Below are 6,179 nucleotides of genomic sequence, written 5' to 3'. Positions count from 1 at the left end.
ATAATATTATTTAGTTAGTGTACGAAAATGCGTTTAGTTATTAAGTGAACTGCACAACGATTACAAAACGATATAATGTAATAAAATATATAATTAGTAAATTATAAAATAAAGTGTTTGATTTAATTTATATAAGATATATATTTATATAAATTATATTTGTTCTACAATAAGTAAACTCATTAGGCAGTATAAATTTTCAGTATAAGTTAGATAACTATTGATTATATTGTTATTAAAGTTACTCTTTATACTTTAATAACAAAATAATCAATAATCTTTGAATCTAAAGATTTTATAAATTTATTTTATTCATGTATACATTACTTTCAAAATTCCATTGCATACTTTTATGAGCATTCTCAAATGCTAACCCGTCCCAAATCTATTGCATGCTTTTAGGCATAGCCATTTCCATAATATCCCTGCACAATGAGAGCTGTTACGTTTAGTGCGGAATAGTAATTAATTCTTTATCTCAAATTTAGAAAAATCTAGCAAAAGTATTATATTTGCCTTAAATACAATTCATTTCAAATTTATTTTCTAGTAACTTTCGACTGTGCGAAGTCTATCCGAATACAATAAGAATCCAAAAATACTGATAGTCACATCCATTATACGTAAAACTTTTCATTTATTATTATAGCTATTATTAAATATAATTTACAAAGCATTTATTTGAAAAATTATTTATAATGCTTGATAGACTATTATTAAAAAACCATAAAATATAAAGTGTATACGTGATAAATAATTATTTAAACCTGAATGCTGCATGTTTAAAATGTATTCTAAGAAAGCATATGCCACTAAATGAGATCAGGTTTTTATTTCGAAATGGTTTTTAATTAATAGAGCTTTAGTTTTTTTTAAACATAATGCACTCCCATTTAAAAACAATTACGCCCACACCTTCGAGAGCCATTTAGGTAGCTCTTGAAGAAGTCACAGAAGTCGTGATTAGCCACAAAAAAACGAAAAACTTATTTGCGGTTGCACTTTGCAAGCATAAAACTTGTGTACATATTACAGCCATAATGATGGGTTTATAATCGAAAAGAATCATTAAACACTATGTCTACAAGCGTATAAAAGATATAATTATAATATATATAAAGGTATATATACCCAGCGTGGCTAATGGCCAAACAAGTGCCTGATTTATGTATGCAGTATTTGTGGAAATATCATTAATGCCCATACTAAAACGCTAATCGGTGCTCAACAGCTACACTTAGAGATACACAGATGCAGAGATAGATATATAGATAGATACGTCTGCGTGCCAGGCAGCATATGATTTTGTATCTTACGGATCTTTATCTCATAGTTTGGGTTAAGCACGAACCGCAATGCTTCCTTTGTTTTGCATAACACAAGACTTTGTGGCTTCGAGCATATATATATATTATATATATACATAAATACAAATGTATATATACAAACATAATTCCAGCTCACGTATTTGTTGACTGATGAATTTTATACAAATTTGATACACTCGAGGTGAACTTGATTTTTGTTGCTGCTGTTATTTTAGTTTGTATTTATTTATTTTTTAAATTTTTTTTTGTGGGTTTGTGAAATATGTAGAAGCATCTTTGCAGAAGCGGCTCAACAAGTTTTGTTCGCAGCATTATACGAAATTCAAATTAAAGCTAATAAATAGTTAGGCGCTCGGTTTTTTTTTTGGCTACAAGCTATGCGCGCTGCGGTCACAGCCTTTGCCTAAAACCAAATTATATTTTATTTAGTTATTTATATATTTATGTTTTTTTCTTTATCTATCGATTTGATTTTAATACGCTGAAAATCTGAAAACTTGTCCAACTAACCTTCGGCTAGGACAGACAAATTGAGATTAGGGTTGGGCAGCACTTAAATTCGATGACAGGTGACCACGCTGTGAATTGAGCGCAGTGTATTGCAAAGGAGTCCTCTTGTGATGCCAGTGATGTACTTATTTTCCAATTTAGCTATCGATAGATAGTAATCAAGTAAGTTTTACGTTAAACAGTCGATGTTGGGTGGCAGCGCTGTGCAGATCAACAGGTTTCAAAGGATTCGCCATAGCATAAAGATGACAGTGATGACTTAAGTTATCGATATACTTTAGTCATTTGATTAGAATTTTGTTCAAAATCTACATAATGCTCTGGCTTGGCCATGTTTGGTAAACTTGAACCCGAAAAGCCCAGCAATAATTAAACTCGCATCGATAGCAATAAATTTTTGTTTATATGTGTGTAAGCACTAAAACTTGATAATTTGCATGTGAAACTTGTAAAACCGAACAAATTTCGGGCGCCTAGTCCCAAGAGCCGTTCTGTCTCCAGCATATACAGCTCCCACATGTATGCCATATATACATATATGTGTGCCAGTGTGCGTGTATATACATACATATATGTCTGCTTGTAGTAAGTATATATGTAGCAAGCGAACCAGTTCGTATTAAGTTAAAATAACTCGTTCAGCGCGTCGTTTATTTTAAATTAATTTTGAATATCGAAGTTTCGATTTTTTATTTGTCGCACAAATTTGGCCAAGACGCGTAGAATGTGTTAAGCAGCATCTTAAAGCCAGTTGAACCCGCCATTAGCTATTACACACAAGATCACATATATAAGCCGATATATACTAATTGAAATAATTTATATATATATATATATATATATATATATATATATATATATATATATATATATACATATATATATATATATATATATATATATATATATGTGTGTATGTTTTTATTGTGTTTGACTACATTTTATGTATATTTCTAATTTTGCTTTTGTTTTGACTTGGGCCGCCAATCACTAAACAGCCTTGTGTCTGTCGGCGCGTGTGAACGACACTGCTCCAATTTTTTCGGCTTGATTTGCACTAAAAAACTGAAGAAATAAAAGCGAAAATTCATGACTTTGCTGCTTCTTATTTAAACAGCAACTAGGCTAATTTACAGGCCTGGTCATTGAGCTGCGGTGCAGCACTCGGGCATGGCCATAAATCAAAACTGAGAGCCAGCCCGAACACCTTCCGTTTGGCCGTTTTGGCCCGAGCTGAACTTGAAAACCAAATGAATAATTGGCTCAATCACAAGTTCGCAGAGATTTATGCGAACTCAAGAAGATAGCAATTCGTTTACTCAAATTACAGACGTTTAGAGCTCATAACAATTTCTTGGCTATGATGATAGATGTAGAAGAGATCTGTATAGATATATAAAATTTGATAATCGGACAACATTAAGCCGAGCTACAGTTAGTTGAGCAAGAGCTGGGCTTCCTCTTGGCCACTTGGTGCTTGGCTAATTACAATAAAAGCTTGATTAATGGCGAACATCTTCTTGAAAAGAAACTTTCGCTTACGCTGGCCGCGTGCAAGCTGAAATTACATAATTCCCACACAAAAGTATTCTGAGCAACAGGTTTTCAATGGAATCCGATAAGCATCGTATCCCAGTTCCAGATGTGACCCTCGCGAGCACAAGGATTTCAATGCCAATGGCCGGCAATTGGGCCAATAAATTGGCCCAGCTGAAACTGGTTAGCCGGTTGGCTCGTTGCACTGATGCCCTGATGCCTGACTGCCTGCCTGAAGGTGTCCTTGATGCGACTTAGTTATTAATGGCTTCTCTTCTCGCTTTTTAATGGAAGAGCAAACACGTTTTTATACCCTGATCCCATTAAAAATGGGAAATCAGGGTATAATGGTTTTGTGCAAATGTATGTAACAGGCAGAAGGAGGCGTGGCAGACCCCATAAAGTATATATATTCTTGATCAGGACGACAAGCCGAGTCGATTGAGCCCTGTCCGTCTGTCCGTCTGTCCGTCTGTCCGTCTGTCCGTCTGTCCGTATGTGTGAACGCGTGGATCTCAGCATCTATAAGAGCTAGAGACTTGAAATTTTTTTTGTAGGTCCGTGTATAGCACGCGCAGGTCAAGTTTATTTCAAATATTCGATAACTATTCGCATTTAATTGTTATCGAATAAAAACATTATTGAAATGCAGTAAATAAATTATATCTCGAACGTCTTAAGAGCTAGAGCCTCCAAATTTTGTATTTAGTCTTATGTATATTTTATGCAATTTTGATTTTTGTTGGATTTTGGATACCGGCTCCAAATTCCCCCAAATTCTTAGAATTTAAGTTAAGTTGGAACTAGGGCCATTATGTGAAGGCGTTTGCATCTCAACCAAGCCAATAGGATATGTAGATCATATGCTGAAAATTTCATTAAAATCCATTAAGTAAAACAGAAGTTATTAAACAAAACGTTTGGCCAATTTGCAAAAGCACATGTCAGCAGCGCCACGCGCACGCATTTTTCCTATGCGTGTGCACACATACATTCAAATGCGTGAATTCTTTTCTATTCCAAGAATTGAAATTGCGATTGAATTAAAGCTGAATATTAGCTGCTACTTATGTTCAAATTTGCAGCAGATCGAATAAGAAGGACAGCGGCTGCGTTGGTAGAGGCGCCGCTCGCATGCAGCTTGGTCCGGGTTCGAGTCCAGTGGAGATGAAATGTTTTTTATTGTTTTATTTTTAGTTATGAAGTGGCGGTGTTTGTAGTGTTTGTGCACGTTGCGCAAATAATCCGGGTTCGAATCCTGGTCTCGCAAAGTCGATTTTTATTTTTTTTCTTTTTTTTTTTTTAATACTCGATACAAACTACGGAAAATATTACAAAACTCAAAGGACTGGGATCAGGGTATCTCCTAGTCGGGCACCCCGACTAGAGCTTTCTTACTTGTTTATTTTGGCAACCTGAAAGCGTCGCACTCAGTACTCACTTGGCGGCTGGGTAAACTGAAATTTCACAGCTACTTAATAAATGTTAAGTTGAACAAAAAATAAACCGTTAGAATCAAGAGTAGCCAAAAATAAATAAGCTTCGACAGCGACACGTTCCTATATCAATAAAAATTGTTGCTATTCGACTTTATAATATTATGTTAAATGTTAATTATTAGCGCGGTTTATTGCACTGCAAATTAGACAAGAACATAAATATAACAAAAACGAAATCCAACTAAATTAAATGACTTAAAAAAAGAAATTATATACAGCATGTCAATAAAACTGAAATTGAAAGTAATTTGAAATAAAAATAACTCGAATTATGCAACAATTATTATTATTATACAATTTTTGTATAAAATATTTAATCAATGCTGTGAATCCCCAACAAGGCAAAGGCCACGGTAGCTATTAAGAGGGTTATATTCAAAAAGCTTATGTTATGGGTTCAAATTTGGAATATAAATCGAGTAAGTCCAAAACTTTTCCAACTTTTGGCAAACAAAAACACAAAAAACCAGAAGCTGGCTTTGTTTTCCCATTTCAAATCTATCCCACACCTTATCAATTGTATTCCATTTAACCAAACTTCCTTAAACTCTAAAATCGCCAAAAAATAAATTATTATACATATCTGAAATCTGAAACCGAACTAGTTGGTCGAGTCTGGTCCGTCCTATAGTCTGCTTATTTACATAAATATAAATCTAAAGCAGCTTGACAAGTAATAAAATTTGCTCTGCCTTGACTAGTATGTAGATGCGATCATACATACATACATACATGCTTGCATACATACATACATGTATACATGTATATATGTATGTTTATTTGTATAAAGGATAAATTAGCATAAATCATAAGCACAATTAAAGATGTCCAAAAAGTTGTATTCTCTTTCGCTGACGCAACTTTTTGTGACATTTGGCTAGCAAATATATGCATACTTATTGTTTTTTTTTTGTCTTTTGTGATGTCTATTCTATTAGATCCGCCAAATTATAATATATACATGGCAGGCATAGCTTATGGAAGAATATTATAAATAAGCGAAAAACCTATTCTTGTCGGCGCTGTGGCATAATATTTGTTCTCTAGGCATGAAGGCACGGCTGATTATAATTTTAATGGGCTGGGCGTGCAGACATTTAATTACATAGAGATAAATGTTGAAACATCTGTTCCTTGCCTTCAATTGACACCTAGTGTGGAAAGATTTATGTATCGATTTAAATAAATGCGTATATAAATCTGTTCCTAATTAAATGAGATGCTAACTATAATAAAAAGTTACAAATTATTTCCGTGAAAAAAACAAAGGGGAATCTTTTTTTATTTTCTATAAAATGCTTCTAAT

This window comes from Drosophila hydei, unplaced genomic scaffold, assembly GCF_003285905.1.
Source record: "Drosophila hydei strain 15085-1641.00,03,60 unplaced genomic scaffold, DhydRS2 tig00008135-arrow-pilon, whole genome shotgun sequence".
Classification (NCBI taxonomy): Eukaryota; Metazoa; Arthropoda; class Insecta; order Diptera; family Drosophilidae; genus Drosophila; species Drosophila hydei.
Note: the sequence above shows the minus strand (reverse complement) of the source record.